The sequence below is a fragment of the Bombina bombina genome, chromosome 1 (genome assembly GCF_027579735.1).
Source record: "Bombina bombina isolate aBomBom1 chromosome 1, aBomBom1.pri, whole genome shotgun sequence".
Classification (NCBI taxonomy): domain Eukaryota; kingdom Metazoa; phylum Chordata; class Amphibia; order Anura; family Bombinatoridae; genus Bombina; species Bombina bombina.
Genome location: NC_069499.1, coordinates 1,451,745,323 through 1,451,760,719, shown reverse-complemented (window position 1 = coordinate 1,451,760,719; position 15,397 = coordinate 1,451,745,323). Strand labels below are relative to the sequence as shown.

The window sequence follows — 15,397 nt, the reverse complement described above, 5'->3', positions numbered from 1 at the left end:
GGTTTCTATTTTAATTGAAACTAATACAGCTATGTCAATGGTGTTCTTCCTATTAATTATCATTGACTGATAATCACTTCCTCCTAATGTTCATTGGTACTGATTGGTTTAAATCTTTATATGACAACAAGATTTGGGCTCTATATGACAATGTTTATGAAAGCGCTCATTTGTGAGATTAAAGGATTACCTGTATGTACCGTATGTGCAGGGGTGTAACCTGTTACTTGGTCTACTCAGGCTAGAGTGCACTGTACTTTGTTGTGTCTGATATGACTCCTGCTTGGCTCTATTGCCCATTTTGTCAAAAGAGAAAAAAAACCTTGGATGGTGTGGGCAGCCAGAGCTCTGAGGATAATAGCAACCACCTGGGTTGAAAACTATTAATGGAATGAACTTTCCATTAATAGGTTTGAAAAGAAGAGGAAACACAGGGCTTAACATAATTTACTACCCAACACCAGAAATAGACATCACTTGGTAGTAGAGTCATTTAAAAAAACAGGAAAAGTCAAAACAGGGACAAAGTGCATGAGAGTGGAAGTCCTGCAGAGGAATGATGGTTATATGAGTGCTAGAGAGTAAAACGTGCCTTTATGTTTCTGTTTGGGTGATGGATATAAGACATCCAACTGTCTATTGTGCTAAACAAAAATGTTAGTTAATATACTGAATTAGTTCTGGAATATTCATGTAAGTGGTGATCCTTCTGTCACACAGCACACACTGTTATCTTCACTACTGAACCTTTTAGTTTTTTTTTGTTTTTTAAACTTCAAGTTTGGAATTATCAGTATTGGAACAAGAGTTTATTGTGGACAAGCAAAAAGAAAAGGGCGCTTCATGTGTAGATCAATTTGTGATTCAAAGATATATGTAATGGTGACGCTAGGTATTCACACAATGTTGCAGCACCCTAATGTGCTGTAGGAAGCGTTCTGGAGGCTCACAGTGCTCCAGCTCAATGCACTATGATTTATCAGCTCCCTCCAGCAGGTGAACACCATGTGAGAATATAAGGAAGCAATGAACTATAGGCACTCAGGTTTCTAAAAATGTAAAACAAGTTTAATAAAAAAAAACATTAAGTGTATATATCTGGGGTTAATAACCAGTATGACAAACCCCTTGGTACAAGCAATGTGTTTTTTGGCTATGCTAGCCGTTTCATCAGGCATAATGACAAACAGTTCAAGAGCTACCTTATATATCAACTGCTACCAATCAGAACCTTAATTGGAAGTTAACAGCTGCGTTATTGAACAACCCATATGGACTCACCATAAGGTTACACATGAAAGTTAGAATACAAATACAATTTTGTTTTATTTTTTATTTTTTTATGTTTCAGATTGTCAGGTTTATTCATAATCCAGATTTAAACAAGTAAATAGATATGAATAATGCATACACTTTAAACAGCCCAATAACTGGCAACCTTCTACCATTGCAAGTCATCTTTGGTGTGAATTAATAACATTTCTGATAATCAATGCACTGATGTAAGTCAAAAAGGCATTCTTAGGTTTCCCAACTTGTATTATTTACATATAACATGACTACACAATGTCATTCTTCAAGCGCTTAGAATACAAATTTAGAGCAAGAAAAAAAAATTGGATGCTTAGAAATAGATCAAATAAAAAGCATTATAAAACTGATACACATAGAAAATACTTCTACACCTTTTAGTATTAAGTTTTCTTTATAGTATGGGTATGATTTCTTTCATGTAATTGGCAAGAGTCCATGAGCTAGTGACATATGGGATATACATTCCTACCAGGAGGGGCAAAGTTTCCCAAACCTCAAAATGCCTATAAATACACCCCTCACCACACCCACAATTCAGTTTTACAAACTTTGCCTTCTATGGAGGTGGTGAAGTAAGTTTGTGCTAGATTTCTATGTTGATATGCGCTTCTCAGCTTGTTGAAGCCCGGTTCCTCTCAGAGTATAGCGAATGTCAGAGGGATGTGAAGGGAGTATTACCTATTGAATGCAATGGTCATCCTAACAGGGATCTATTTAATAGGTTCTCTGTTATCGGTCGTAGAGATTCATCTCCTACCTCCCTTTTCAGATCGACGATATACTCTTATATACAATTACCTCTACTGATTCTCGTTTCAGTACTGGTTTGGCTATCTACTTTATGTAGATGAGTGTCTTTTGGTAACTATGTTTCTTTTATTTAAGACACTCTCAGCTATGGTTTGGCACTTTATTTTTAAAGTTCTAAATATATGTTTATTCTTATATATTTGCCATGATTCAGGTTAATCAGTATATTTCCTTTTTGCAGACTGTCAGTTTCATATCTGGGAAATGCATAATTTAAAAAAAAAATCTTACCTGAAGTTTTCAAATTGTCTCTTTCTAAATTGCGGGCTGTTAGGCTCGCGGGGGCGCAAAATGCTATAATTTATTGCGTAATTTTTGGCGCGAGAATTACAATAGTTGACGTAATATCGTAATTTCCGGCATCTTAGTTGGCGCCTAATTTTTTTCACGAGGTTGCGTCACCTATGACGCTCGTGTTTGTTGCAGACGTTTTTGGCGCCAAAAAAATATTTGGTCAGTTGTGGGCGTCATACTTGGCGCCAAACTTTTTGACATTATTTAAGACTTTATTTCTTTGTGCTTCTGGTTCCCAGAGGCCTATTCTGTTTGCATTTCTTTCCCATTCCTGAAACTATCATATAAGGAAATGTATATTTTGCTTTATATGTTGTTTTTTCTATTACATTTGCAAGATGTCTCAAAACTGTTCCTGTATCAGAAAACACTGTTGGATTCCTGCTGACTGATATCAGTCCTACCAAAGCTAAGTTCATTTTAATGTTATCAATTTTATCTTTAGCTGTGGTTTGTAATAAGTTATCATGATAAACTTTTACATGCAGAGAAAATGTTCATCAGTATTAATGCATTGTCTGTTGCTATTCTTTTAAACATCTAATGTACAAGATATACCTGGGAATTTATAAGAATATTTTTCTGATTCTATTCTGAAGGCTTTGTCTGCCATTTCAGCCTTCTAATAAAATGTAAAGGTCTTTTTTAAGCTTCTCTTTTAAGTTGATACATTTTCAAATGACCGACAACATACTGAATTATCCTTCTCTGATGAGGATTTATCTGATTCAGAAAATCCTTCTTCAGGTATTGACACTAACAAATCTACTTTTTTATTTTTGGAGTACATTCGTTCTTTGAAAAAGTGTTGATTATTGGATATTGTGGAAACTAGTTCTTTTGATTTCAAGGCTAGTTAACATTTAGATTCTGTTTATTAACCTCCTGTGGTTGTTTCAGAGGTTTTTTTCCAGTTCCTAATACTAGGGAATGGAATAGGCCTGGGATTTATTTTATTCCTCCTTTAAGGTTTTAAAGATTGTATTCTTCAGTTAGTTTGGAGTTTTGGGAAAAGATCTCCAAAGTTATTGGGGCTATCTCTACTCTTGCTAACATACTACTATTCCTATGAAAATAGTATTTATTTTAAATATCCTTTAGATGGGAAACTTGTATCTTATCTAAGGAAAATTTATTTATTTTCAGGTCCTTTCTTAGGCCTGCAATTTCTTTGGCTTATGTTGCAGCTGTTTCCTCTTTTTTTGGTTGGAAACTTTAGCGCAACAAGTATGATTTGTTTAGCATTATTAACTTGATTCAACATGCTAATAATTTCATTTGTAATGCCATTTTTTTGATATTATCAAAATTGAGGTTAAATCTATGTCTTTAGCTTTTTTAGCTAGAAGAACTTTGTGGTGTCATGCTCGGCCGCTGGGAAGCTCCGGCGGTCCTCTGTATGTGCTTGATTGGCAGGTAGTCTGAGCCGCCCCTTCCTGATGATATCACTACCAGGCTTTTTATTCCGGGCTTCCTGTTTCTTCAGTGCCAGTTTGTTCCTCTTTGTGGCTCCTGTGAGGACTTCACTGTGGAAACTCTCTAACTGCTGATTTTCTGTTGCCAAACTCTGCAAAGACTGACTATGCTGGGTTAACCCTCAAACTTCCTGATAACCTGTTGCCAAATACTGCAAGTACTGTTTATTCTGTGAATCTCTCAAACTGCATGTTTACTTGTTGCCAAACTCTGCAAGTACTGTTTATTCAGTGTAACCTTTAAACTGCTTGATATCCTGTTGCCAAACACTGCAAGTACTGTTTATTCTGTGAAACTCTCAAACTGCATGTTTACCTGTTGCCAACCTCTGCAAGTACTGTTTATTCAGTGTCAACCTTCAAACTGCTTGATATCCTGTTGCCAAACACTGCAAGTACTGTTTATTCTGTGAAACTCTCAAACTGCATGTTAACCTGTTGCCAAGCTCTGAAAGTACTGTTTATTCAGTGTAAACCTTCAAACTGCTTGATATCCTGTTGCCAAACTCTGCAAGTACTATTTATTCCGTGTAAACTCTCAAACTGCATGATAACCTGTTGCCAAACTCTGCAAGGACTGACTACACAGTGTTAACCCTCAAACTACCTGATATCCTGTTGTCTAACTCTGCAAGCACTGACTTTTCAGTATTAACCTTCAAACTGCCTGATAACCTGTTGCCAAACTCTGCAAGGACTGACTACACAGTGTTAACCCTCAAACTGCCTGATAACAAGTTACCTACTCCTGCATTATTAACTGTTTCTTGTTTTACCCTTCCTCTGTCTGAGTATAAGTGGACTATCCCTGCTCTCCTGATTCTGTGGAAGACATTTCCTGAAACCAGTTCCTTACTCAGAAGTCTATTTGGCTGATATCTTGAATTACTTTGGACTCAGGCTAATTCTGCTCCATATCGTGTGTACATTGTTTTTTTAGAGGTTGTCGTGGGGTCACGTCCTGGATTAAACTCAGAGTGCAAGGGTGTTGTTTAAGTTCGCCCTAGCATTTGGGTCTTCTTCTGGACATTTTCTAACCTGACAGTACAAACGGGCCATAATATGGACCCTGATGAGTTATCCAGGGCTGTGGCTCTACAAGGGCAACTTCTAGGAAATCATTCTGCTCATTTGCAATCTTTGGATTCCAAGCTTGACCAGATTACTGCTCTGCTACATAACCTCTCCGCTCCTTCTCAAGCTGCGGCGACTCCTGCTGCAGCTGCTACTAGCTCCAATGCTGTCTTTAACCCACCTCAACCTGTTGGACAGTATATACCACAAATCCCACTTCCAGATAAATATGACGGTAACCCTGAAGAATGCCGTGGATTCCTTAATCAATGTCGTTTACACTTCAGAAACAATCCTCAAGTTTTTTCCAATTATACTTCCAAAATCACCTTTATTATATCCCTCATGAAGGGTAAGGCTCTAGCCTGGGTGTCTCCTCTTTTAGAGAAGAATGATCCTTTACTACAGGATGTGGAATTATTTGTGTCCATTTTTTCTTCTGTTTTTGACAAGCCTGGGAGGTCTGCAGCTGCAAAGGCAGGATTGTTGGATCTGAGACAGGGATCCCTTTCGGTAGCTCAATATGCTATCAGGACTTTAGCCGCAGAAGCTGATTGGAACCATGGAGCCTTACGGGCAGCCTTTTTCAAGGGACTTTGCGAACACCTTAAGGATGAATTTGTATTTTGGGAACTCCCCGATTCATTGGAGGGTCTTATCAATTTGTGTATTACTCTTGACGCTCGGCATTCTGAACGTCTTCAGGAGAGAGATAGGAATCGGAGATCCTTTGTTAAATCTTCTTTTCATCCTCCTATTCGAACCTCAAGTCTGTCTAATAATAATTCCCAATCTCCTAAGTCCATGGAAGCCATGGAAGTAGGAGCTATTAAATTGTCAGAAGCTGAACGACATAGAAGGCGTACTCTTGGATTATGTCTGTATTGTGGTACCAAAGGACATTTACTGAAGGACTGTCCTATCTGGCCAGTAAAAGCCAAGGCTTAACTTTTGATAGAGTTAAGCCAGAATAACATGTCTTCCCTCAATTCTAAACTTTTTGTTCCTGTAACTATCACTTTTGGAAACACCAAGTTTCAAGCTCAAGCCCTCATTGACTCTGGAGCTGCTGGAGTTTTCATTGATTCAAACTTTGCTGACTCTCTCAGGATTCCTCTTCAAGCCAAGAAACAGTTAATTAAGGTAACCACTGTTAGTGGACAGCCTCTAGGTTCTGGTATCATACAAAAGTCTACCATTCCTCTTCTTTTGTCTGTGGGCATACTCCATTCTGAAATTATTTGTTTTGACGTCATCACTTCTCCCCACATACCGTTGATTCTGGGGTTACCTTGGTTGCAGCTTCATGATCCAGTCTTCTCATGGTCTAAAGGAGAACTTATTTCCTGGGGAACTACCTGTTTCAAACATTGCCTGCAAAATCCCTCAAAACCATCTTGTCCTGTCGTAGCTATGGTAGAAGTTCCTGGTTCATTGCCTAATTACTATCATGCCTTTAATGATGTGTTTTCTAAAAAGGAGGCTGAGACGTTACCTCCACACCGGATATTTGACTGTCCTATCGAATTGTTTTCAGGGGCTCCTCTACCTAAGGGAAGGACCTATGCCCTCTCTCATCACCTGTGGGTGTGGGTTTTTTCTTCATTGGGAAAAAAGATGGAGGTCTCCGTCCCTGTATCGGGCCTTGAATCAGATTACTGTCAAAAACAGCTATCCTTTGCCGCTTATTCCTGAGTTATTTGATCGTCTTCAAGGTGCTTCTATTTTTTCCAAGTTAGATCTCCGTGGGGCCTACAATTTGGTCAGGATCCGTAAAGGAGACAAATTGAAGATGGCATTTAACACTAGATTTGGTCACTACGAGTATCTAGTAATGCCATTCGGATTGTGCAATGCACCAGCAGTATTTCAGCACTTTGTTAACGAAATCTTCAGAGATTATCTAAATCAATTTGTTATCATTTATCTTGATGACATTCTGATCTATTCCAAAACATTACAGGAACATGTACATCATGTAAGACTGGTACTTCAGAGGTTACGAGACATTTCCCTGTTTGCTAAATTGGAGAAATGCTCTTTTCATAAGAGTTCCATTCCCTTTTTGGGTTATATCATTTCAGAATCAGGTTCTGAGATGGATCCTGCTGAACTTTCGGTTATCAAGGACTGGCCCAGACCAACTACTCTCAAATCCCTGCAGAGGTTTCTTGGCTTTGCCAATTACTATAGAAAGTTTAGTAAGAGCTTTGCTGACATCACGTCTCCGCTCACTTCTCTTACTAAGAAAGGGCAAGATTGTAAGAACTGGTCCACTTCGGCAGTACAGGCTTTTGAAACGCTAAAATCAGCATTTTCTTCTGCACCTCTTCTCAGTCATCCAATTCCTGATCTCCAGTTTATTTTGGAGGTTGCCGCTTCTTCTATTGCAGCTGGAGCTGTTCTCTCCCACCGTGATCCGACTACCAGCAAGATACATCCTGTGGCGTTCTTTTCGAAAAAATTCAATCCTGCCGAGTTAAATTATGATGTGGGCAATAAGGAGCTTTTGGCTATAATATTATCTTTGGATGAATGGAGGCATTGGTTAGAGGGTACCAGTCAACCTTTTTTTATTCTGACAGATCATAAGAATCTTTTATACCTCCATACAGCTACTCGTCTCAATCCTTGTCAGGCTCGATGGGCCTTGTTCTTCTCCAGGTTTAATTTTGTACTTTCCTATGTTCCTAGTTCAAAAAATTCCAAGGCAGATGCTTTATCTAGGCAGTTCCAATCTTCTGAGCCTTCTCCTTTGGATTCTGAACCTATACTACGTCCAATCAAAGCTTTGGCTCAAGTATCCTCTTTTCCAATACAGGCTTTACATGCTGCTCAAGTCTGGGTACCATCTTCTTGCAAACTACCTTCTGGTATCCTGTATGTACCCAAAGAATTACGTCTAAAGCTTCTACGTTGGGCTCACGACAACATTTCAGCAGGTCATCCTGGAGTAACCAATACTTTGTGGAAACTGAAGCAGCATGTTTGGTGGTCCACTATGAGGAGGGATGTTAAGGATTATATTGCTGCTTGTAGTTCTTGTGCTTCGAACAAACAATCTTCTCATCGACCGTTTGGCCTATTACACCCTCTTCCTATTCCTCATTACCCTTGGTCTCACTTATCCATGGACTTCGTTACAGATCTTCCTGTTTCTGCTGGAAATACGACCATTTGGGTAGTGGTGGATCGGTTCTCCAAGCCTGCTCACTTCATACCTCTTCCAGGCTTGCCTTCAGCTCAAAGACTTTCTGAACTCTTTGTTCTACATATATCTTGTTTACATGGTTTTCCCACTGATATAGTCTCAGATCGCGGAGTTCAATTTGTTTCCAAGTTTTGGAGGTCTTTTTGTAAGCACTTCGGAATCAACATATCTCTTTCTACTGCACATCATCCTCAATCCAACGAACAGACTGAGCATGTAAATCAAGCCTTGGAATCTTTTCTTAGACATTATGTAGACCATCACCACTCCAACTGGTCTCGGTTATTGTTTTTGGCGGAATTAGCTCACCACTCACGCTATAACGCCTCATTACAGACCTCTCCCTTTAAGGCAGCTTATGGTTTTGAACCTAGAACCTTTCCTATGATTACCAGTTCTACTGAAGTCCCTGGAGCAGATCGTATTGTGAAAAATCTCAGTAACCACTGGCAACTCATTCGTCAAAATCTGCTTTCCTCTTCCTTAAGACACAAGAGATATGCTGATCACAGAAGGTGTAAGGCTACTTTACTTCGTAATGGAGACAGAGTATTTTTATCCACCAGATTCATACGTCTAAAACAACCTTGTACTTAGTTGCTAAGTACATTGGACATTTTCGAATTGTTTCCAAAGTTTGTTCTTCTGCATACCGCCTGGCTTTACCCAAGACTCTCAAGATCCATCCAGTGTTTCATGTCTCCTTACTCAAGCCAGTCATCTACAACCGGTACTCTATCAAGAGTAAACCACCTCCTCCACTTTCCGTAGAGGGAACTTCTGAGTTTGAAGTCAGCCAGATTTTGTATCCCAAGCTACGGGGCAATCGGCTGTACTACCTGGTCCATTGGAAGGGTTATCCTATCTCTGAACGATCTTGGAAACCAGCCTCTCATGTTCATGCTCCAGCTCTTGTCAAGTCTTTTCACAAGAAATACCCTGCCAGGCCCGGTCGGGTCCCCCGGAGGGGTCCTTGAGGAGGGGGCACTGTCACGCTCGGCCGCTGGGAAGCTCCGGCGGTCCTCTCTGTGTGCTTGATTGACAGGTAGTCTGAGGCTCCCCTACCTGATGATGTCACTACCAGGCTTTTTATTCCGGGCTTCCTGTTTCTTCAGTGCCCGTTTGTTCCTCTTTGTGGCTCCTGTGAGGACTTCGCTTAGGAAACTCTCTAACTGCTGATTTTCTGTTGCCAAATTCTGCAAAGACTGACTATGCTGGGTTAACCCTCAAACTTCCTGATAACCTGTTGCCAAACACTGCAAGTACTGTTTATTCTGTGAATATCTCAAACTGCATGTTTACTTGTTGCCAACCTCTGCAAGTACTGTTTATTCAGTGTAACCTTCAAACTGCTTGATATCCTGTTGCCAAAGACTGCAAGTACTGTTTATTCTGTGAAACTCTCAAACTGCATGTTTACCTGTTGCCAAGCTCTGCAAGTACTGTTTATTCAGTGTAAACCTTCAAACTGCTTGATATCCTGTTGCCAAACTCTGCAAGTACTGTTTATTCAGTGTAAACTCTCAAACTGCATGATAACATGTTGCCAATCTCTGCAAGTACTGATTAATCTGTGTTAACCTACAAACTACCTGATATCCTGTTGTCTAACTCTACAAGTACTGACTATTCAGTATTAACCCTCAAACTGCCTGATAACCTGTTGCCAAACTCTGCAAGGACTGACTACACAGTGTTAACCCTCAAACTACCTGATATCCTGTTGTCTAACTCTGCAAGTACTGACTATTCAGTATTAACCTTCAAACTGCCTGATAAACTGTTGCCAAACTCTGCAAGGACTGACTACACAGTGTTAACCCTCAAACTTCCTGATAACAAGTTACCTACTCCTGCATTATTAACTGTTTCTTGTTTTACCCTTCCTCTGTCTGAGTATAAGTGGACTATCCCTGCTCTCCTGATTCTGTGGAAGACATTTCCTGAAACCAGTTCCTTACTCAGAAGTCTATTTGCCTGATATCTTGAATTACTTTGGACTCAGGCTAACTCTGCTCCATATTATGAGTACATTGTTTTTTAGAGGTTGTCGTGGGGTCAAACTCAGAGTGCAAGGGTGTTGTTTACGTTTGCCCTAGGATTTGGGTCTTCTTCTGGACATTTCCTAACCTGACATGTGGCTTCTATTTTGGAATGCTGATTTGATTTCTAAATCCAGATTTCTATTTTTCCTTTCAAGGTAATAAATATTTGGTTCACAGTTGGATTCAATATTTTCAACTGTTACTGTGGGGAAGGGAGTTTTTTTTTACTCAAGATTAAGTTCTAAGAGTAAATCTTAAGCTTATAACCATTTTTTGTTCTTAATAGGGAACAGAAACCTAATTCTTCCCCAAGTAATATGTTTCTAATTGAAAACTTTCTTCAAAATGGAATGAATTCATTCATTTAAGAGATCTAAGCCAGCCCCCAAATTTGCATGAAGGTGTGGCCCTTATTTCAGCTTAGCTGGTAGGGGGGCAGGTTATGATTTTTCTAAGTTGTTTGGTTCAATTCGGTCCAAAACTCCTTAGATTCAGAATATTGTTTCTCAGGAGTACTGAATAGGATGCGGAGTAAGTTCGCTTGTGAGAAGTCTTTTTCTCCTTCACATATTCCAGCAATCCCAGTAAAGGCTCAGACACTCCTGAAGTGTGTTTCAGACATGGAGTTATCTGGGGTTTTATACCAGTTCCGTTTCAGGAACGGGGTCTGGGGTTTTTATTCAGAACTATTCATTGTCCCAATGAAAGAAAATCTTTTGTTAGAGTACCATCTTTCAGAATGGTGATTATAAGGTCTATTCAGCCTTTGTTCAGCAAGGGCATTATTTGCCCACAATAGACTTACAGGATGCATATCTTCATATTCTGTTTCATTCAGATTATTTTTATTTTCTGATATTCTCTTTTTTAGACAAGCATTACCATTTTGTTGCTGGCCTAGCAACAGCTCTAGGAATCTTTTCAAAGGTTCTCGTTGTTTCCTTTTTTTGGACGATAACTTGGTACTTGTTCAGTCTTTTCATTCTGCAGAATCTCATATGATTCAACTTCTGTTCCTTCAAAGACACGATTGGAGGTTCATTTTATCAAGGAAGTTCCTTGATTCCTCAGACAAGGGTCACTTTTTTTAGGTTTCCAGATAGATTGTGTCAATGTCTTTGTCTCTAATAGACAAGAGACAATTTTTATTGGGTTCAGCTTGTTGGAACCTTCAGCTCTATTATTTCCTTCAGAGGCTATTTGCATGGAAGTTTTAGATCTCATGACTGCAGCATCGGACTCGTTTCTCTTTGCTCGTTTTCATATGAGACCTCTTCAGTTTTTTTGGACTGAATTTATGGTGCAGGGATTGTTCTAGGATATCACATTTATTATCCTTGAATCTCAATATTCAACTATCTCTGACTTGGTGGTTAGATCACCATCGTATAGTTCTACGGGTCTCTTTGGTTCATCCAACCTGGACTGTGATCACAACAGATGTGAGTCTTTTAGGTTGGGAAGCTGTCTGAGGATCTCTGACAGCATAAGGAGTTTGGAAATCTCAAGAGGCGAGATTACCAATCAATATTTTGAAACTCTCTGCACTTCTCAGAGCTTTTCAGTTTTGGCTTCTATTGATGAGAGAGCTGTTTATTGATTTTCAGACAGACAATGTCACAGCTGTGGCGTATGTCAATCATCAGGGTGGGGCTCACAGTCCTCAGGCTATGAAAAAAGTATCTTGGATACTTGCTTGGGCGGAATCTAGCTCCTGTCTAATTTCTGCAGTCCATATTCCAGGTATAGACAGTTGAGAAGCAGATTTTCTCAGTCGTCAGGTTTTACATCCGGGAGAGTGGTCTCTTCACCCAGATGTGTGTTTTTTTTTTCAGATTGTTCAGATGTGGGGCTTCCAGAAATAGATCTGATGGCTTCTCATCTAAACAGGAAACTTCCCAGGTATCTGTTCAGGTCCAGGGATTCTCAGGCGGTAGCAGTGGATGCACTGACACTTCCTTGGAGTTATCAACCTGCTTATATTTTTCCGCCTCTAGTTCTTCTTCCAAGAGTGATTTCCAAGATCATAATGGAACGTTCATTTGTACTGCTGGTGGCTCCAGCATGGCCACACAGGTTTTGGCATGCGGATCTTGTTCGGATCTCCAGTTGCCAACCTTGGCCACTTCCGTTAAGACCAGACCTTCTATCTTAAGGCCCGTTTTTCCATCAGGATCGGGAGATTGAACGCTTAGTGCTTAGTCATAGAGGTTTCTCTGACTCAGTGATTTATACTATGTTGCAGGCTCGTAAATCTGTGTCTAGAAAGATTTATTATCGAGTTTGGAAGACTTACATTTCATGGTGTTCTTCTCATAAATTCTCTTGGCATTCTTTTAGAATTCCTAGAATTTTACAGTTTCTTCAGGATGGTTTAGATAAGGGTTTGTCTGCAAGTTCCTTGAAAGGACAATTCCCTGTTCTTTCTGTTCTGTTCCACAGAAAAATTGCTAATCTTCCTGATATTCATTGTTTTGTACAGGCTTTGGTTCGTATCAAGCCTGTCATTAAATCAATCTCTCCTCCTTGGAGTCTTAATTTGGTTTTGAAGGTTTTACAGGCTCCTCCGTTTGAGCCTATGCATTCTCTGGACATTAAATTACTTTCTTGGAAAGTATTGTTCCTTTTGGCCATCTCTTCTGCATAAGGTAGTTTTGCGGACTTCATTTAAATTTTTACCTAAGTTGTGAATTCCAACAACAATAGTAGAGAAATTGTTGTCCCTTCGTTGTGTCCTAATCCTAAGAATTCTCTGGAGAGATCTTTACATTCTTTGGATGTGGTAACAGCTTTGAAATATTATATTGAAGCTACTAAAGATTTTAGAAAGACTTCTAGTCTATTTGTTATCTTTTCTGGTTCTAGGAAAGGTCAGAAGGCTTCTGCCATTTCTTTGGCATCTTGGTTAAAGCTTTTTGATTCATCATGCTTATTTGGAGTCGGATAATTCCCCGCCTCAGAGGATTACGGCTCATTCTACTAGGTCAGTTTCCACTTCCTGGGCTTTTAAGAATGAAGCTTTTGTTGATCAGATTTGCAAAGCAACAACTTGGTCTTCTTTGCATACTTTTACTACATTCTACCATTTTAATGTTTTCTCTTATTCAGAAGCAGTTTTTGGTAGAAAAGTACTTCAGGCAGCTGTTTCAGTTTTATTCTTCTGCCTATAATTTCAGTTTTTTTCATTATAAAGATTAAAACTTTTTATTTGGGTTGTGGATTAATTTTTCAGCGGAATTGGCTGTCTTTATTTTTATCCCTCCCTCTCTAGTGACTCTTGCTTGGAGTTCCACATCTTGGGTATTTGCTATCCCATACGTCACTAGCTCATGGACTCTTGCCAATTACATGAAAGAAAACATAATTTATGTAAGAATTTACCTGATAAATTAATTTCTTTCATATTGGCAAGAGTCTATGAGGCCCACCCTTTTTATGGTGGTTATGATTTTTTTGTATAAAGCACAATTATTCCAATTCCTTGTTGATGCTTTCGCTCCTTTCTTATCACCCCACTTCTTGGCTATTCCTTAAACTGAATTGTGGGTGTGGTGGGGGTGTATTTATAGGCATTTTGAGGTTTGGGAAACTTTGCCCCTCCTGGTAGGATTGTATATCCCATACGTCACTAGCTCGCTCATGGACTCTTGCCAATATGAAAGAAATGAATTTATCAGGTAAATTCTTACATACATTATGTTTTTTGGCACTTTTCGCAAATCTATGCAAAGACAAATACAGATCAAGCAGAGATTTGTCTGTCAATACAGTTTTGTTCTTATCAGGTCCAATAATGAACACACATCGAGCAGTTACTGGCATCCCTTCCATGTCCTTTTCATCTGGATCAAGCATTCCCAGTTTGATATCCAATTCCTTTTTGGGATCTGCAATAATGGGAAAGGAAAGAGTTTCTGTGGGTTCTTCACAGTTGTATGAATTTATGTCCTTGCTACAGAGTATATGGACAGGGCGATCAGACGGACATTACGTTTCTTGAACTCTAGAGCCAATTTCACTGCCCGACTCAGTTCTTTTGTGCAGACAGGGGTGTAATCCCAGGCATGTGAGAAGAGAACAACCCATTGTCCTCCCAGGAAATCATGGAAGTTGATATTCCCTATGGTGGCATCGGCATTAAAGTTAGGGAAGACCTCGCCGAGAAGAATGCCAGGCATGGGAGGTATCCCTAAGCACAGCTGATCGTATAGCTACAAATACAATTATTAAAAATTACATAGTGCGAAAACAATCAATGAGTCTAATATATACAAGTATGTGCACACAAGAACAGAATGAAATTACAACCTGAATAGATTCAATAGGCCAATTTCGAACACGTGATCGGCAATTATGTGACTTCATTGTGCTATTATTTTGCTTTATTCAAGTGTATCCTTTTCCAACAAAAAGATATACATGACAGAGTCAGAGAAAAATGTATAGGGAAGGGGCTCTCAGAACCAGAGGACGAAGGAAAGAGGAGGAAAATAGTGAAACAGGTTAGATCAATGAATAGGATGAGAAAGAGAGAGCTGATACAGTAAACAGTAGAGTGCCCTTTAAATGGTAAGAAGAAGAAAAAGAAGATTGAGGGCTGAAGATGAAAAAAAAAAACACAGAAAGAAAATTAATTAAAAAAAAAGTTGAAACCAAGAAAAAAATAGTAGAAAAAAATAGAGGAAATAAAAATTACGTTAAGTTAGAAATTAAGAATTTGACGCAAAACGGTCGAAAAAGGAAGAAGAAAAAAGTTATGTAAAGTGTGTAAAGTTATGTAAAGAAGGTAAAGTGTGTAAAGATATGTAGAGTGTGTAAAGATATGTAAAGTGTGTAAAGATATGTAAAGAAGGTAAAGTGTGTAAAGATATGTAGAGTGTGTAAAGTATGTAAAGATATGTAAAGAAGGTAAAGTGTGTAAAGTGTGTAAAGTTATGTAAAGAAGGTAAAGTGTGTAAAGATATGTAGAGTGTGTAAAGACATGTAAAGATATGTAGAGTGTGTAAAGCAGTGGCGGTTCTAGACAAATTTTACTGGGGGGGGCAAGGTGGGGCCAGTGTTTAATCAGGGAGGCACATTATAAAACAGAAACAAATGATATATATATATATATATATATATATGTGTGTGTGTGTGTGTGTGTGTGTGTGTGTGCGCAGCAAGCAGCAGTGAGC

At 39.1% G+C, this 15,397-nt stretch overlaps 1 pseudogene; it reads right to left on the bottom strand.

The window, feature by feature from the left end:
• Positions 1-979: 979 nt before the first annotated feature.
• Positions 980-14,422, bottom strand: LOC128666412 (peroxiredoxin-6-like; annotated as a pseudogene).
• Positions 14,423-15,397: the final 975 nt, after the last annotated feature.